Source organism: Bos indicus x Bos taurus, chromosome 14 (genome assembly GCF_003369695.1).
Source record: "Bos indicus x Bos taurus breed Angus x Brahman F1 hybrid chromosome 14, Bos_hybrid_MaternalHap_v2.0, whole genome shotgun sequence".
Lineage (NCBI taxonomy): Eukaryota > Metazoa > Chordata > Mammalia > Artiodactyla > Bovidae > Bos > Bos indicus x Bos taurus.
Genome location: NC_040089.1, coordinates 33,573,813 through 33,593,884, shown reverse-complemented (window position 1 = coordinate 33,593,884; position 20,072 = coordinate 33,573,813). Strand labels below are relative to the sequence as shown.

The 20,072-nt window shown below is 40.8% G+C and overlaps 1 protein-coding gene across 3 annotated transcripts in view; it reads right to left on the bottom strand.

Annotated features, from left to right (window-relative positions):
- Positions 1-18,363, bottom strand: part of SULF1 (sulfatase 1) — a 199,909-nt gene extending 181,546 nt beyond the window's left edge. Inside the window, exons 1-2 of one of the 3 annotated variants that reach the window (XM_027561142.1) lie at positions 18,012-18,361; positions 16,793-16,880 (exon numbers count right to left, since the gene is read on the bottom strand). The gene's annotated coding sequence lies outside the window, so the exon portion shown is untranslated. Of the gene's footprint in view, positions 1-16,792; positions 16,881-18,011 lie in introns of all 3 variants that reach the window. The other 2 variants (XM_027561145.1, XM_027561140.1) reach the window with 2 other exon arrangements.
- Positions 18,364-20,072: the final 1,709 nt, after the last annotated feature.

Genomic DNA, 20,072 nt, shown 5'->3' with positions numbered 1-20,072 from the left:
GACTCTCAGACATGTTTCCTTGTTTGTATGATGGGGACTATGAGAATTACACGGCATAGAGATGTGGAAAAATTAAATTAGATAATATATATAAAGCACTTCCTTACACATAGCAGATAGGTACTCAATATACTTAGCTGTTATGTATAATAGTAAGTAAAACATAGGCATCTTTTTCAGTCATTTGGTTTTGTTCTTTGACTGTTATTTTTGTCAATAAAGCATGAGACCTAGAAGTTTTAGATATGGTCATTAGGGGTATGAAAAGGCACTGGACTGTCAAGAGGATTCATTGGCATGAGTACTGTTCTGAAGTTTTCAGACTTATGTATCTGTCTCCAGAATATGACTGCCAGTTAGTTTCACAGTCTGTTTCTTGATCTGTAAAATGGGTCCAATAATGCCTGTGCTATCTACTTTATTCAAAAAGTTATGAGGATCAAATAAAATAGGATTATAAAAATGATTTGAAATGGGTAATATGATATATAAACAAATGTTATAGCTAAATAATAATTATGAGTTTTCCTTGAGCTATGGTACTGATGACTGATTGGCAAAAAGTGTAATTGTGGTTTATAAATATTTTAAGTGGAAGTTACTGTTCATTTTATACAGAAATAGAGTACAGATTTACAGGAAGTGTGGAAAAATAAGAATACTTGGATTCTAATCAGATTGCTGGGAGAAATATCAATAACCTCAGATATGCAGATGACACCACCCTTATGGCAGAAAGTGAAGAGGAACTCAAAAGCCTCTTGATGAAAGTGAAAGAGGAGAGTGAAAAAGTTGGCTTAAAGCTCAGCATTCAGAAAATGAAGATCATGGCATCTGGTCCCATCACGTTATGGGAAGTAGATGGGGAAACAGTGGAAACAGTGTCAGACTTTATTTTTTTGGGCTCCAAAATCACTGCAGATGGTGACTGCAGCCATGAAATTAAAAGACGCTTACTCCTTGGAAGGAAAATTATGACCAACCTAGATAGCATATTCAAAAGCAGAGACATTACTTTGCCAACAAAGGTCCATCTAGTCAAGGCTATGGTTTTTCCAGTGGTCATGTGTGGATGTGAGAGTTGGACTGTGAAGAAGGCTGAGCGCTGAAGAATTGATGCTTTTGAACTGTGGTGTTGGAGAAGACTCTTGAGAGTCCCTTGCACTGCAAGGAGATCCAACCAGTCCATTCTGAAGGAGATCAGCCCTGGGATTTCTTTCGAAGGACTGGTGCTGAAGCTGAAACTCAAATATTTTGGCCACCTCATGCGAAGAGTTGACTCATGGAAAAGACTCTGATGCTGGGAGGGATTGGGGGCAGGAGGAGAAGGGGACGACAGAGGATGAGATGGCTGGATGGCATCACCGACTCAATGGACATGAGTTTGGGTGAACTCCAGGAGTTGGTGCTGGACAGGGAGGCCTAGTGTGCTGCAGTCCATGGGGTCGCAAAGAGTCGGACATGACTGAGTGACTGAACTGAACTGAACTGCCCAATCCTTTCATCAATTGTTGCTCATTTCCTCTTTCTATGGGCTTCCCTGGTAGCTCAGAGGTTAAATCATCTGCCTGCAATGCAGGAGACCTGGGTTTGATCCCTGGGTTGGGAAGATTCCCCTGGAGAAGGAAATGGCAACCTACTCCAGTATTCTTGCCTGGAGAATCCATGGACGGAGGAGCCTGGTGGGCTACAGTCCACGGGGTCGCAAAGAGTCAGACACGACTGACTTCACTTTCACTTTCACTGTTTGTTTGTTTTCCTTGAGTTCAGTGAAAGCTGCTTGACTCATGGTCTTATAACCCTAAATATCTTTCATTGTGTATTATCCAAGAATGCAACTTCATTCTTATTCTTTAAAAGGGGCATAGGTACTTAGCTGGGTGATGTGTTCCACAAGGTTTTCAAGATCAAATGAATGGTTTGAAAGCACTTTAGAAAGTATAGATTGTTATACAAAGTTAAAAGTTTCATAAATGGGAAAAGTCAAATTTCATAAAACATTAGAGGACTAAGCAAGGAAGGTCAAACTAAGAAGTCCATTTTCTCTGTGTATAAGAAGCTGAAGATTGAGTAATCTTTGGAATCTCTGATGGGTCGGGGAAATGAGAAAGATGTTCTTCAGTTACACTACTGAAAAATTTGCATCCTTTTTGTGTGTAGTTTTTCTTCTTTAACAGCTTGCCATTTTATGTAGTCTTTTTGGTGGAGATTATGAGCATGTTAGAGAAAAAAGTCATAACGACTTAAGGGCAACCCCTGCTCAACGGCAGAACAAAAGAACTATAAAGAGTTTGGAAAGAGCTCAGCTTTATTTCTTCTGACCCTCCCTTCAAGTAGTGAAAATGACCTGTTTTATTTTCATTATGAACAATGGCAGAGATACAAATAATAAATAGGAAAGCATGTTTTACAGAAGTGGTCAAGGTATAGGCTTAGTTCAAAGAAGAAAGTATTCTTGTGGACCGAAGATATAATTTTTCATAGAATTCTTTTTCAGCACTTGCTGTGATTAAAATTTAGCTATATGACAAATAGGTAATTATTCTGCTAAATTAACTCTACATTCACAACAGAATTCTCCCTTTTACCAGCAGATGTAATACTGGTAAAGCCTGATTTCTTTATAGTTCTAACCAGGTTTTCAATCACAGTGAATTGAAATATAGCTGATAACAATCTGAATGCACATACTCTTTTTTTCTGTGACATATTCCTTGCATTGCTCTGAAAATCAGTGACTTTTTAAATAACAAATAGAAATATAGGATATGTTTTAAAAACAAAGCTATTTTTTCCAAAAAAATCAAAACCACACTTTAAAATTCTAAGTTAATCTTTTTTTGGAATTATTAAATTATTATTCATGATAGTGCAAGATGAAAAATGTAAATTAATGATTTTGAAAGACATTTATAATCCAATAATGACTCATTTTACTTCCTCTACAAATAAATCTGTCTTAGACATAAATTATGTAGGTACATACTGGTTTATATACTCACATAATTTAGAAAGCTCTGAAGACTATGGCTCTTATACTTCTCTTGGGAAAATTCCAGAACCTGAGGATGTATGTCCAATGTTTATTTCTCAGTGAGGTGACATCAGGGCAGCTCAACTCCAGGGATTAAACCAAGGTCTCCTGCATTGCAGGCAGATTCTTTACCCTCTGAGCCATCAGGGAAGCACATGGAAGGCAACAGGTTTCCCTAATGTATTACATATATAATAATATATGTATTTGGAATCACTGGAAACATGAAGCAGTGAAGTAGGTGTTAGAAGACATGAGTTCCAATGTGGATTACTCTACTCGCTAGCTCTCTAGACTCCTCTCTCAGATGCTGTTTTCTGGTGTGCAGAAATGATGTATTTGCTTTGCTAATCCAAAGACTGCAAGTTCCAGTGATTTGACTCAAAGGAAAATGTTTTGAGGGTGTGATGGTTAATATTATTGTCATCACTTGGGTAGCATTCTGTTGGCAAAGGTTAAAAGGGGCCTTTACAAACAAGGCTCTTTATAACAAAGCTTCGAAGTTTCAGATCAGTGATTGGGTATTTCTGGTAGAATAGATTTTCCACAAAGAATACACCTAAACAGTAAATGCTTCTGCTGGTATTTGTTCCAGCCCTGAGACTTCTCTGCAGTCTGGCACTAGTAAGAGGGGCCGTGGGAGAGCTGGCTTCACACCCTCATGTTTTCCTTGATTCTAGAGGACATCTGACACATGAAATCCAGTTAGTCCTGGTAGAACTTTACTGCCTTATACGTTTCTATAAAGCCTGGCCTAGAACTATCTGGGAAATGTGGGTTTTAGGATTTTTTTTAGGCAGGCTTCATCTCCTCAGGTGGTGCTGGTGGTAAAGAATCCGTCTGCCAATGCAGGAGATACAAGAGATGCCAGTTTGATCCCAGGGTCAGGAAGATCCCCTGGAGAAGGAAATGGCAACCCACTCCAGTATTCCTGCCTAGAGAACTGCATGGACAGAGGAGCCTGGCAGGCTACAGTCCATGGTGTCCGAAAGAGTTGGACACGATTGAGCACAAACACCTTCATACTTTTTTTCCGTTTCCTCGGATGTAAAATGGGGGATTTTTACCTAGATGATCTCTGAGGTATACCTCTTATAGTCTGTGCTTCTGTGATATTTTTCCATGCCTTTCTTGGAAAATCAAGCCTTAATTCTGATTATTCCAGAAAACTACAAGAAATAAGATCCAGTAGATCCAATAGAATGTGTGATAATTTCCTCTTTCTTCTAAGTGATTTAAAACCTCTCATCTCACAGGCAAATTGTCTTACAGCTGAGAATGTGATTTCAAGCCAATGAATTTTTATAGTCAAATCCAACTACAGAAACAGAAAAATACGATTTACTGTGGGCTTTTCAGGGAATTTTAATTTATGATATGCAGCAGATAGTGGATACTTTCATCCAGGTGGGGTGGGTCTGTCTGTCTGGCACTGTCCCTAAAATTCTGGTCTAGCCATAATTTTACATGCCCTTAAAAGTGGAACTGTCACAATCTCCTCAGTTCAGCTCTCAAGAGAAATTAATTGATAGCATAGACTCCTGAGTGGCTGGCATGTGAGTGACACCCAGCTCTGCAATTTCACATCTACTCAAGGAGGATGGGAATTCTAGTTGGCCTATTGTCTATTTAAATCTGTTTCTGGATGGAATTCAGCTGGCCCAAATGCAGCACTGAGAAAGTGATGTGCAGAAGATGGAAAAATATTAAGCCAGAAAACTGGTGCATGAGATAGTGCTTTCCACAGTGTCAAAAGAATTGCCTGTGGTTGTGGATTTACTTTTGATTAGTTTCCTCAAATTTCTCAGTGACTAAAGTGCAGCTTTCTATTCCAAGTATCCTTGACCAATCTGGCTATGAATATATAATGAAGACCTATGGCCTATATCAGATATACCGTCTTGAAGCTATGCTTGATAGAGGCAGAGGTTTAAAACTCAACTTCTACCTTCATGTTTCTGATAAGAAAGAGAGGGAGCAATATTAAAAATCTATGAAGAATAGTAATAAATGCAAAATTGTAGTTAATCAAGAGCTAAAATTAGATGGCAACATGTTAAGTGGTAAGAGATCACCTATGAGAAGGGACTTATTAATAGTTGGTATAGCAAACAAAAGAAAGTTCCATGTAAGTAATGGGGTAATTTTTCTTCAAGGATGGGTGAGATGTGAACATCACAACTATGATGGGAGGACAGCCTGAGCCTGGAAAACACTATGGGCAAATCCTTAGCAGTAAAAGTAAGTGATGGAAATTTAGGAGATACTGAACCAACTTAGTAAAGAACAGAAAGTACATCAGGGAAGGGATATGGTTCAAGTGGAAAACATGATGCATGTCCTTAAAGGCTGGTGTTTTATTTATTAATAAGCTGGATGCTATAGAAAATTGGCTATTTTAGAATAATGGAAGAGCACAATGAAAATGATGCTAGAAGATTAGTTTAATAGTGATATATAAAATGAGTGGAAAAAGAGCAAGAGATGGTGCAAAACTGGATTAAAGTCCTTCCCTGTTCCTCCCACCATGCTTTTTAATTTCAAAGGAGAATATCTTATTTATTTAGACTGGTCTTAGGGAAAGAGCAGAGCTTGCCAGTTAAGGAGAATAATTTGATGGAGGGAACAGTAGAAAAAAGGTTAAGAAGTAGTGGGAGGCATGCTCCTGAAAGGTTAATTAATTTGCTTAATATCTCATTATTAATGGTAACCAAGCTCTAGAATCTGGGTTGCCAATGTTTTCCCACTGTACCACTCTGCTTCTTTTTCCTGACTATAACACAACTGCCACTGTTCAGCAAATTTTGTCATTGCTAGTGACATTTTAATCTATTACTTGCCCAGCATGAAATAAGCTTACCTAAAGCCAATGAGGCAGTCCAGTGAGGTTTTCTAAACTTGTAATAGTGGCAGAAACAATTAGAAGAGTACTTCCAATTCCACTTCTGAGATGAAGGCAGTGGGTGCCCAGAAGCGTGGCTCAATGGATTTCTGGTTTTATCTACTTTTTATTAAAAACTTTTTTTTTTTTTGCCGTGCCACGTGGCATTTGGGATCTTGGTTCCCTGACCAGGGATTGAATCCACAGTCCCTACATAAGAGACACAGAATCTTAACCGCTGGGCCACCAGGGAAGTCCTTGGATCTCCAATTTTAGAGCAAAACAACTAATGAGAATAACAACCACTACACATGAAGTGTTTCATAAAGCTTATTTCCTGTTTTCTGTCCTTATTTTTGTGTCAAAAAAACATGACTCTAAAACACGGTATGTTTGACTGGTATTTTCCCCCCTTCCTCTCCACTTATTCATTTTTCTTTTCTTACAAGGACTATGCTTCTCCTTGTCAAGAAGTCTTTGTACCTCTGAGACAGGTGGATAAGTTGAACATGTAGGAATAGAATCCTGAATTGAAATCTGAGTTTAGACAGTCTGGATGAAGGAGTTTTAGAATATCAGCCTATACTCCATACCTTCATCTCCACATATGCAGGCTCATGGGCCTGTTGACCTAAGTGGACACCAGCAGAAAAGACCCAGTGTTAAACTTCACAGTTAAACCCAACTTTTGTGCTTGCTGCAGATGACATTTATTGCTCTAATGATGGAATGAGTGTATTCTGTCTTTTTTCCTTAGTTCCTTGCACTGGATGTCTTGAGAATGACCAAGTCAGTTGTTAGCCATTAATAGCTTCCGAGTATAAACTAACTCATGCTAATTTGACCCCCATGGGTGGCAACCCTAACTGAGAACTAGATTTATAGGTGCGGATACTTAGGCTGGCATTTCTCCAATAGGAACCAGGGAACATGGTTCAGCAAGCTCAGTTGAGTAAAATAAAACGGGCCAAAGTCTTCATTAAAAATTTGAACAGAACCCAAGTCTCTTTTGAGGAACCAAAATGCTGTCAGGTCTCCCCAGGTCAGTATTATTCCCACAAATTCCTAGCAATTTAAATCCCAAATCTAGCAGATTCAAGCAGTGTATTCTTTCAATCATGCTGCCCTGCTCCTCCCCACATCTGGTGCAAGAGTGTGAAATGGCAAATATAATCTTCTACCTCTAATAAAATTATACCTAATCCTGAAAATTATTCATTGATTTAGTATCAAGAATGGCTCTCCTGTTTTTGGAGAGAAGCTTAAAATGAAATGTGACAAACAAAAGAATAGAACAAGAGGAGACAGAAAGAAAAGCAGGAGGGCAGGAAAATCTCTCTCAAAGCTTTAAACTAAGAATGATTTGTCGTTGTAGTGAGTGAAAAAGGGAGTGTCTATATCACTTGTAAAATAAGTCATTCACACGTTTTGTAAAAGGATGTCAACAAAGTTATAAGCTGAACGTTTATGAGCAGAAGCAACTTAAATATTTCATCTCTTCTTGCCTCTTTACTCTTTAAATTATATGTCCCTCTCCACTAACATTTTCTGAGCTGAAAGAAGAGAATTACAGATATTGCGCAGAAGTAGTTTGTTGTTCTGACTTGAAAATCCCTTACTTCCCTTAAGTTTAAAAACACTAGAAGAGTTATTGAGCCAATTATGTTCTGAATCTGAGAAAAGATCCTTTTTATCTGAGGAGGAATATGTCATAAAAAACACCACAGTGGTATCTTCTGCCTTCTGTCCACGGATGATCAGAAAGTTCAATTTTATGGCCTCAAAATTATATTATTAAACATTTAGACGCACATGTATTTTACCTGTTGGAGTAGGGAATGGCAGCCCACTCCAGTATTCTTGCCTGGAGAATTCCATGGACAGAGAACCATGGCAGGCTATCGTCCATGGGGTCACAGACAGTTGGACACAACTGAGCACACAGGACATGCACTTGCCTGTGTTGCGTTACAAAGTTATCTCAGCCGTAGCTTGGGATGTGTATAGTGTTACAAAAGGAAGTTCTACTTCCAGCATCCTTATTTTCCTTAAGGGATGTCACCACTCCCTGATTTCCTGGGCTTCATGCCTGTGTCTTCTTTGCCACTTGTCTTTCCTTTGTCTTTTATTTGACTAATTACCAAGCTTTTCACAATGTTTCTTACACCCATCGGTTCCTCACTGTCAGGGTTACTGATGAGAACAGCAACTTATTTTTCATTTTCTTTTTTGGACTCCCAATTGAGTGTTCCCCCCACACTCATGTCTTTCTCTCTTTCCCTCTCCCCATTCCTGAAAAACCTACTGCTCAAACATCCTAAGGCATCTATTTCAAAAGTAGATACAACCTCGCTAGCTGAAGTCCTGATGTGTCATGACACTCTGGAATCTGGCCTAATTCAGCTGACATGATGTGCTTAAAGTAGAAAAGGGGGGACGTCCCTGGTGGTCCAGTGGCTAAGACTCCAAGCTCCCAGTGCAGGTGGCACAGATTTGATCCCTGGTTGGAAACTAAGACCCTGCATGCCACACAGCACAGCCAAAAAATAAAAAAGACTAAAAAACGGTACAAAGTAGAGGCAACCAAGGACTGTATTCTTCCTCCTCCTTCTTTCTCATCTTTTTCTCTCTCTTCCTCCATCACTTTTTTCCTTTCTCTTTCCTCTCCTCTGCCGAATACCTCCTTTATCATATTCCCAAACTGCATCTATGCACATCCTCTGACTCAGAAATACTATGTCTTGGCTTGCAAACGACATGCACAATTTAACTCCAAGCCTTAACTCAGGTGGTTCCTTCTGCCGTCTTGGAAAAAGCTTCCAACTCTTTGAATTCTTACTAAGTTCTAGGTGCTGTGTACAACATCTTACTTTTATTATCTCACTGAACTTTCTACACTTTGTGATGATCATATCTCCATTTGACAGAGAAGAAAACTGAGGAAAAGAGGGTAAATGAATTGTCTCCATAGACTTTGCAAAGAATGGAGGTGAATCACTGCTCTGATTCATCTGCTTAATGACCTGGAGAAAAGTCTTGCCTGGCTCAGATTCCTGCTCCACCAGTAGGGGGCTCTGTGGACATCCTTTTTATTTAATTAGTAGTAATAATTGACGGAGAAGGCAATGGCACCCCACTCCAGTACTCTTGCCTGGAAAATCCCATGGACGGAGGAGCCTGGTGGGCTGCAGTCCATGGGGTCGCTACGAGTCGGACACGACTGAGCGACTTCACTTTCACTCTTCACTTTCATGCATTGGAGAAGGAAATGGCAACCCACTCCAGAATTCTTGCCTGGAGAATCCCAGGGACGGGGGAGCCTGGTGGGCTGCCATCTATGGGGTCGCACAGAGTCGGACACGACTGAAGCGACTTAGCAGCAGCAGCAGCAGTAATAATTGATATTTGACCACAAAATTCTTTGCATTACTACTAAAAATATTTGGGAAGTGGGGAGCGTGTCTTCCACTCACAGCTAAACTAGATATTCCTAAAGGGAAAGAATAGTATCTTATATTATTTTGTAATCCTCTGAGCACTGGGATAGAAGTATATACACAAGAAGTTGTTGAGTACATATGCTCAGTTGCTCTGTCGCGTCTGACTCTTTGCAACCCCATGGACTGTAGCCCACCAGGCTCCTCTGTCCATGGGATTTCCCAGGCAAGAATACTGGAGTAGGTTGCCATTTCCTGCTCCAGGGGATCTTCCCAACACAGGGATCGAACCCTGGTCTCCTGCATCTCCTGCATTGGCAGGAGGATTCTTTACCACTGCACCACGTATTAGCATATTGATACAGCTTTCAGTCTGTTCTTTTGGTTTTATTTAGAAGTTACCTATGGTTGTTTCTTAGGATAACAGATCAACTGCCAAAAAGTAGTTTAAGCTGTTTGATATTGAGTCTGTCCCTCAAGTCTCTTTTACTAAATATAGATACCATATATGACATGAATGGGATAACACATGTGAAACCTTTGGAAATAAATAATACACCCCTTGCTTTTATTCATTTGCTGTATCCGGAAGAGTTTCTTTTTTATTGCCAGTGTGAAAGCTCTCAAGATAAAGGAAGGAGCACATGATTTTAGAGGCCTTTTTTGGGGGGAAGATGCACTTCTTGTAGATGAAAGTTAAAAGCTGAAGTGTCCAGAATTTATGGATGCAACACCAAGCACATCTGTGTGCTAGGATATTCTACTCAGGGGAAGACTGATTACTGGCAGGTGAAGGTTAAGGAGGAAGCTTGAAACTGGCAGGAAGTCTATTCAGAGGACATGTTATGTTATAGAAAGGTGATTTTGATGCAATAGGAGTTTGAGGCTAATAACCACAGGTGTACACTTTTATGTTAACTTACCAAGAAATGCACAGTCTTGTATGCATTTCATCTATTATCATCATGACCCTGGTAGAGCTAATATCTCATTAACAGTTTGGTCTTCAGTTTTAAGTTAATATAGCAGGTGTTGCCTATGAGTTATAACACCATACCACAAAACTGGTCAATAAACAGAACCCCCTGAAATTCAGATTTTTAGTTTGTCTGTTAAGAATGTACTCTTGTTGCTCAGAGATGCTTAGATTGGTGTATTTGGAGGCTCTATCAAGGAAATGACTACAGGAGAATTTTCCTGAGCTCTTGAAATAAATTTGTTTCAGGCCTATTATGTATTCCATGAAGTGGAAAAGCTGCATATATTAGTAGCTCTATTTGCAGATGAGAAAAAGCAGAACAAAGTAATAACAAAAACTAGTTCAGGGTTTCAGTTCATTGTAGCAATAGACCTTCTTTCTAGCAACCACAGTTTGTAGCTGAGCTGAAGATTTGGACAATGCCAACACCAGAACAACAAATGAAGTGAAAGGAAAATGAAATGAAAAGATGCTTGCTCCTTGGATAGAAAGCTATGACAAACCTAGACAGCATATTAAAAAACAGAGACATCGCTTTGCTGACCAAAGTCTGTATAGTCAAAGCTCTGGTTTTTCCAGTAGTCATATACGGATGTGAGAGTTGGACCATAAAGAAGGCTGGGCACCAAAGAATTGATGCTTTCAAACTGTGGTGCTAGAGAAGACTCTGAAGTGTCCCTTGGACAGCAAGGAGATCAAATCAGTCAATCCTAAAGGAAATCAACCCTGTATATTCATTGGAAAAACTGATGCTAAAGCAGAAACTCCAATACTTTGTCTACCCAGTGCGGAAAGCTGACTCATTGGAAAAGACCCTGATGCTGGGAAAGATTAAAAGCAAAAGGAGAAGGGGCGGCAGAGGATGAGATGGTTAGATAGCATCACTGACTCAATGGATATGAATTTGAGCAAACTCCAGGAGATAGTGAAGAACAGGGGAAACTGTCGTGCTGCAGTCCGTGGGGTCACAAAGAATCGGACACAACTTAGCAACTGAACCACAACAATAGAACAGAGATGAAGACTGAGGAGAGTAAAAAAACTGAAGAGAATAAAACAAAAGCAAAAATATATGAAGGCGGATGAATGTGTACTTCAGAGTCAATTGCTTTGGAAGAGAAAATTCAATTATTGTACTTTTATAACATAATTGGATATGAGATAAAAACAAATCCCCTTCTTACTATGGCTCTTCTCTTACACAAGTGTCCAGTCTTGCTCATGAGTTTATCAGCCAAATAAACTTTTGAATCTTTATTTTATGTTCAACCAGAGCCAATGGGGCTCTTAACCCATTGCCAAATGATGCGCCCTCTGTCAACCATCTAACTGTCTTGTGTGAAAATTTATCACTACCTGAAATTTGTAGATTAACTTGGGTAGACACTACCTTCTCACCCAGAAACACATTGTGTCTGCTCATTTTTTCAGCATAGCTCTTCAATATTGATTTCACCCTCTCTAGTTAATTAACAGTGGCATGGCTCAGAGTTTCTTAGATCCACAATTTCAAATATGCAGAAATATTTTCTTACAGATCTGTGGTTGTGGAGTAAAAAGGAGATCAGAGTATAAGAAAAGATTTGACTTTTGGAGGTCAAGTGTAGAGCTACATTTTTTTAATTAACAGAGGTTTAATGCACCATTGTGGAGTAGTACATGGATCCCATATTTTCAGCATCTAGTGTATCTGCCGGAGAAGGCAATGGCATCCCACTCCAGTACTCTTGCCTGGAAAATCCCATGGATGGAGGAGCCTGGTGGGCTGTAGTCCATGGGGTCGCTAAGAGTCGGACACGACTGAGCGACTTCTTTCACTTTTCATTTTCATGCATTGGAGAAGGAAATGGCAACCCACTCCAGTGTTTTTGCCTGGAGAATCCCAGGGATGGGGGAGCCTGGTGGGCTGCCATCTATGGGGTCGCACAGAGTCGGACACGACTGAAGCGACTTAGCAGCAGCAGCAGTGTATCTGCTCCTAGAGATGAGGTCCAGCCAGGTAACTGTTAATGCTTCATTTTGAAAGTTGCATAGTTGTCTCTGCTGGTAAGAGAGAGACATCTCCAGAAATCCTGCCTTGCCCTTCATTTATAGGACTCCCATTTTCTTTCCTTTCCCTGGTCTGGGGCAGGTGGGGACCAGATGATCAGGAGTGCAAAGAATATTCTTTGATCTATCCCAAGATCCTGAAAACTGAATGACCAGGGTCCTAGGACGTATCTGCTAGGTGGCATTTAGTGCTTTGTGAGATCATTTCTCGGTCAGCCCACTGCCCTTCTGGGGGAAGGATACAGATAGACGACTCAGTGTTTGATGGTGGGTGCAGAGTTTGGAAACAGGCCAGAACTAAAGCTGATTGCGTTCAGCTTTTTGTTCAGTTTGCTTTCAAGGTGAAGGATAGCAAAGGTCCAAGCGCCTTGCTTTGTCTAAATGGTATCTTGCTTTACCAATTACTTCTGGAAGCTTGACCTGACTCTCTACAATGTTTTGCCAAGTTATTATTTCTTTCCAAACAGTGAGGCAGGGGGAAGGAAGAGAACCACATGACCCGTTGGTGAATTCAGCTCCCTGCTGGGGTCCACTGCCTAGGCCCTTTGTTCCCCTCGCCCTGCAGCCCAGCGTCTGCTCTTTATTATCCTTTAATGCAGGACCCAGGACTCCCTCCTCCCTCCAAAGGGTATTCAGCTGTCACCATTGTCCCTATGGGTCCATTAACTCAGTTGCTCCAAATCCCCTAAATGCTAAAAGCAGCTCTTCCTGCTCCCCGTCTCCTCCCCAACTTCCACCCCACTACCACCTTTGGTGGCAGAGAAAAAGGCTAAAAGAAGACATGTTCTAAATAGACAGAATGAGTGATTGACATGACCAAGATGAACACAGTCACGCATCCTAGACCTGCATCCGCTTATGTATATACCAACCTTCTTTCTCCCGTTTATTGCACATGCGCTGAGCTAGGTGCTTTGTAGGTTTCTTCACAACTTTCCCAAAGAATGTATTCCTCTCTTCATTTTACAGAAGGAGCTAAACAGTTAAGTCATCTGTTCAAAGCCACACAGTTCATGAGAAGCAGCACGTGAATTACAGCACAAGTCTGTCTGAACCCAAAGACTGTTCTGCTTCCTAAATCATATTTGAAATCTCACACCATAGCAAAATTTCCTGCCACTGTTATAGAAAACTGAAATAGATGGGGGGGGGTTCAGATAATAGTCGAGCTTAATTTGGGGCAATCATTTCACAAGTGGCATCTTTCCTAAGCTGTATTTCCCAAATATAACCAATCAAGTTTTACCATTTTTTTCCTTTTTCTTTTATGAATGGAGAGGAGGCTATCAGAGCCAACAAATGACTCTAAAGTGGGATAATTAGAAGAGTGCCTTGCATATCTGAGCGACCTTGTGAGCTAGTTGACACACATCTTTTAATGAGACACAAAGTGGACCAGACTAGTTCCTGTCTTAGGAGACTTCACCCTACCTGAGCAGTCAAGTGATAAAAAGGCAAGGGTAAAGAAACAAGGTAATTGTGTTAATGGTCAGCCCCAAGGGATGGGAAACCTCAGTGGGATATATGGTAGTCAGGGAAGGCTTCCTGGAGGAGGTGGAACTTAGAGAGGCTGAGGATGTCCTACACACAGGCTTATAAACATAGAACCAGAAGGAATACACGTAATGATAAACTCCCATTTTGCAGACAATAAGATGGGAAAACTGGAGTGGTTAGAGGTAGGAGAAGAGACCAGGAAGTGGGGGACATTGACCTGGCCACTTCAGTCACAGGGAAGGGTAGACTTCTGTTGCTGTAGGGATTTACAGTTGGAAGTGAAGTGAAGTGAAAGCCACTCAGTCGTTTTCGACTCTTTGCGACCCCATGAATTGTAGCCTGCCAGGCTCCTCTGTCCATGGAATTCTCTAGGCCAGAATACTGGAGTGGGTAGCCATTCCCTTCTCCAGGAGATCTTCTCGACCCGGGGATTGAGCCCAGGTCTCCCACATCGCAGGCAGATTCTTTCCCGTCTGAGCTACAGTTGGAAGGTTAGGGCCAAAAAACAAAGGGCCAGCATGTCGTACTGAGAAATTCAAACTTCATCTTGTGGACAATGACAATCCATCTGGTAAGTCACAGCTGAGAAATCTTTTGATGGAACCCATGGTGTTTTTTTTTTTTTTTTTTTTTTAGGAAGCTCAACGACAACTGGTGGACAGGAGGGAAGTGGAGGCAAGAGGACCCGTTAGGAGGTTGTTGTAATGACCCACGTGTGAGGGATCATTGCACTGGAGCAGTAGCTGTGGGCCAGATGTGAGTGATGCTTTACAGGAAGGACTCACGGGATTTGATGGCAGTTTGGCTGTGGGGATGAGAGGAATATTAGAGCGAAAAAAAAAAAAATGCTAACAGACGAATAGCCCTCCTTCCCAGCATATTGAAATAGAGTTGAAAATATTTTAAATGAGAAACATATTTCAGGACAAACTTTTCCCATAAAATATCTTCTTTCAAATCTTTCTCCCCGCATGGATCTAACCTAAAGGAAAGGTAAATTTGCCATATCACTATAGACTTAATTTCATCCATGAGCCTCTTTTTCTTCAAAGTCAATAATAATGATTAAAAATAATAATCTATTTCGAGTCAGCTCCTTAAACATTTTAACTCCCTTAAATTTACTACATGTTCTCTGCACACACAAAAATATTGCACGGGGGAAAAAGAACCAGATGTCCCGACCTGACCCATTGGTTGGCCTCATCCACATGGCAACAGTTGGTAAAATCTCAGTACTCAGTATCAGAATTCCTGCTCTCTGGATTCCTAAAGAATAAACCATTTGAAATCAAAACCACAGAAGAACAAAACCCCATATCCATTCCCTTATGGGTATTTACTTAAGACAGGAAATGCAAAGTGTCAGACATGCCACTCTTCAGTACTATTACAATGGAAATGACCACAGCAATCTGCTTGAAGTCACATAAATTTCCTTAGGAGACGAGCACAGAGAGAGCCCTTTTAGTTCTTTGATGAAGGCTCTCGCTCATCATCTACCACAAGTTCAGTGACTGCCTGGATTCATGGATTTTAGTTTTCCACAACACTGTCAAAGTGGGTTTTGTAAGCTAATGGATCAAGCTTTCAGATCGCTTTCGGCCTCAGATTTGTCACCTTCCTGCGTGCCTTGATCACAGGCTGCAGCCACAGGGCAAGTTGAGATTCCCCCCTTCACGCCCCCCAGGGATGTTCCACCTCTCTGGGAGATATACCCTGTGCTCAAGCACTTTCACAGCTGTTAGAACACTGATGGGGACTTCACGTGTGTTACCCGCGCAAGTGCTGTCAGGAAGAAACCAAGTGTCAAACAGAGGTATGTGGAAGTCACAGTCAATACGCTTCTGAATGTTTTCCATCTGGAACAGTGGATTTCGATTTTGACAAGAAACGGGAATTGCCCTATGGGCGCTGTCTTGAAACAGATCCTTTTGGTTCATTAAGTAACTTCATGTTACCTTTGCCTTGTTAGAGGGAGGAACATACAACTTTGCCTTCTCAAGGTGTGAATTTATTATTTCTCAACACTTCCTTTCTTGTTTCCATCCTGCCTAAATCCTGCGGACAACTGACTTTGGGCGGGGACAGGGGAATTCTCCCATTTTGCCCAAATCCTGGGCAGACAGCTTGGTGGTCAGTCTATAGTATTAGCACCTTATGCTTGTTGCGGGTGGGCGGGGAGCAGGACGGGGGCGGGGGGGGGGGGGGTCCCGTGGCTAATCAGTGGCTTGCCTTTGTTAGAGGCCATCAAACCATGTCTCCCTGAGAAAGAGCTATCGGTGACGAGGGCCTTGACTTTTTTCCTGAAATATCTCTGTGATCATGGAAAGTGGCATTGGTAGCCAGCACTGTACCTGCTCCAGGCTGTGCCTGTTATCCTAATCCTGACCTCACTCCAGATATTAGTTTGCTTTTCTGTCTTTATTTTGTTAAACCCCAGTTCCATTGTAAAGCTAAAATGGAATGACTGGAATTCCAAAAGACTTCAGCTTATGAACTTAGTCCTCTTTGGGTTATGTAATATTGGGAATCGGATCTTACTCAGTCCTCATAACTGCCTGGTTATTTCTGAGGATGTTTCCTCACTGAAGAAGACTTTTGAAACAGTTTCAGAGAACACTCTGTTTAACAGCTAGACACAATGATCACACATTTTTTTAATTTTTCAAAAGAGGATTAATAAACCATAATGGAAAAGAAAAATAAATAAATACAAAGAGGATTAAAAAATAAACTCTCTGGTTGCCAAAAATATATATGCAATGTGACTTGAACCATAATTTTTTCAAGCATCTTTCTGTACCCAAATACAAATATCACAGAGCATTAGCCATAAATCCTGTTATTCAACCTACAAAACAGCTCTTATTTCAGAATAGCTTATATACAGTATTATTCATAGAATCTCTCACCTGTCAAGGGTGAGGGTGTTGGGTTTCTCTACTCAGTTGGAAAGTCCAATAGGAGCAGGAATTCTTAAGCACCACAGGTATCTGAACACTGATGTGGGAAGGCAAGTCGGTTAGGGTGCAAAGGAAGTAACACATGGATTCACCTCACTGGATCACAAACTTGAAAAATGGAAAAAAATTATTTTTTATCCCTGTACAAAAACAGGACATCAACTTGAAAGACCTTTGTTAGACCACAACTTAAGCATCAGATCTAAGCCCCCCCTTGCTCCATCCAGTTCAATTTAATTTTGGTGATGCTTTCAACAGTGGTTACATTAATGGCTACTCACTATACCATGACAACTCATTTTGTATTGTCAGATGACCATTCATTTCCAATGACTAACTTGTAATTAAAACCTTTTTTTTAAAGTTTGCTTATAACCAAGCCAGAAAACCTATTTACATTTAATTAACACTTCAGATAGCCTGTTTAAAAACCCATAAATGTAGGGACTTTAACGATCCATTAGAGGTGCTTCTTTACTTTTCAGTGACTTGTAAAACTTTCACAAACAGATCTGCAAATGAATTACCTCCATCTGCTCCCCTGCAGCTGCAAAAGGGCCATGTTAAAAAAGCATTTTCCTACTTCCTCCTTTTCTGCTTTTCTTCTAGCTCTAAGCATTTTGGTTTTAAAGCCGCTCTCAGCTGCTCTGAAGGCAGCCCCTCAAGGAGTTTCCAAGTTTAGAGTCCATCTCCAACTGGTTTTGAAAACACTTTGGTCCACCTCAAATCAATGCAAAAAAAAAAAATGGGGAAGAAAGCGTTTCCATCTTTGCCAGCAAATAGACTCTTCAAAGAACCTTGAGCCACTGGGTGGTAAAATGCCACAGTTTAAAAGTGACTGGTAAATTTCGAAAGCTGAGAGACATGCTTTCTTGGATTTCTCCATCCCTTCTGAACAACGTCTAGCTCCTGTTTGGAATATGCAACGGGGATATGAAAGGGTGGGGGACAAACAGGCTTCCAAAGACATTTTCTTAGCTACACCTTCGAGAGCAAGGCTTGAGGAGAGTTAGTTCTGTAAAGACAGCCAAGCACCAAGCTATGTCAGCCCTGCAGCAGCCGCTTTGAGAGGAGGGCAGCAACTGGGTTTGACAAGTGTGCTGTGCTAGCATTCCATTCAAAAGTATGTTGAGAGAGAGAGAGGCTCATTCAATGTCTTTTACTTTACCTGAAAACACTGCTTTTCTCGTGGCTGCGGAAAACGAATTCCTCCTCTTCTCCCCGGAGCAAAGGAGTTCTCTTGCCCGCAATTCTCCCTTGGAGAAGACCACACAGCTCCGGCAAGGCAGCCTTCCTACTCCTAATCCCCACTCGAATGTGATGACACACGCTAACCCCAACCATCTGGTGAAACACGTCTTCAAGCACTCAGCACAGTGGTGTGTCAAGGCGGGCTGCCCAATCCGATTGCTGGGGCTGGGTGTCTCTCTCAACGACTGGAGGCTGAGGGCAGGGCTGAAACTGGAGGTCTGAGAACTCCCAGTCAAGTAACCTGAGATTTTTCGAGAGAAAGAAACTGCTATAAAAAGAGAAGAAGTGGGAGGCGCTAACGAGAAGGTGGAGGGGATGAATTATTCCGGTGGCCAGTTGTGCGGTACTTTTCACAACTCCTCGTGCGCCCCGCGGGGATGATGGGGACCCTCCGTAAGATGCACAGAAACGCCAAAAAAACAAACAACTTTTCCTGCCAAGCTAGGGAGCGCAATCTTCTAAACGAGGTCCCGCCCCCCTCCCATCTCCCTCTCCGCCAGGAGATAAAAAATTCATCTTGACATACTGATAAAGTGTTCATGTAGGAGTCGTTTACACTGAAATGTGACATCTACGTTTTGAAATCTAAACTCCTACCTTCTCTTGATGAGATCGTGGCTGCCTCCAACATTCCTGGGAGGAAGGGGGTAGGGGCGCAGCTAAGAGCAGAAACTTCTCTCTTCCCACAGACAGCTCTTCACCGTTTGCCACGGGCTGAACTTCAGAAACACTCAAGGAAAATCATTTTCCTTTCTACTCGTGTAAATTAGCACGCAAGCCCATAGATAAAGGTGGCTTTTTTGAATCACTCGCCGCCTTCACAGACATCTCTTTGTGAAAAGCGCTGGGTACCAGGGGGCTGCACTCTGTCATTGATTATTTTTATTGATTATTTTTATTGGCTTCTAGTTAATTGCACATATAATGTCCATATAGCTCAAACAGCTCATTAACAATTTTGCTTTGAAATGTTTTCAATTTGGGGCCATTTCAGTACCTCCTTCTTCTGTTCTTCTGTGCATTTCTTTTCCAGTTCTCTGAACTATTTTATAGAACTAATTACTTTGATAGCAGTTTAAAGCAGAAAATGGCTATAGTTGTTACAATACTTTTAAAGAGCTATCTGGAGATAAAGTAATCGTTTAAAATCTTATACCAACTTAAAAAAATTCCATCAGACTTCTAAGGAATTTTGATAATCTGAAATACAAAATAGGAATTTGAAATATTAGCAACTCCCTGTCTGCAGGAAGCCAACATTTTAAATATTGCACTTTTTGAATTTCTTTGAACTGAGAGAGGGATCACTGGGGGAAAAAAAAGACCCCAAACCAATTAAACTTGCTTAAAGTATGAAAATCTAGACTACAAATACATATCTAATACAAAGAGAATTATTTCAATATATAGCAAAATTGACTAACTTTTTTTCAGAACTTTTTGTGTGATATTATACTAATGTACTTAAAAATGACACCTGGTACAGTTTTCTGAAGCACAAGATTAGAGAACTATTATTTTTAGACAATGAATTTTTCCTGTAATTGGGCTGTAGGGAAGAAGGAAGAAAAAAAACAAAAACAAAAACCAGTATTAGAAGTTGGAGTCCTGATTCATTGGCTCAGTTTCTTCCCAGAAGTGATTATGAGGTGTCCATTTCACCATATCCAGGAGATTCACTAAACCACTACTCCTAATCAGTTAAACCCAGATACATAATCAACACTGAAACTTTCAACAATGGCAAGTGGCCCCACCGGGGCAAAGCTTCCCTCTGGCACCATAAAATTTTTAATAGTGCCAATTATTGCAAGGCAATTTTTTTCATTAAAAATTTTTTTTTTCTCTTCGTTAATCCAACCAGACTCACGTCTGGAAATCTGGATCACTTCAGCTGCGTAGATTTTGAAGACCCTGGAGACGTTATTAAGGTAGTTTACCTTCTCTTAAACTGAATTGAGTCACAAAAGTAAAACCT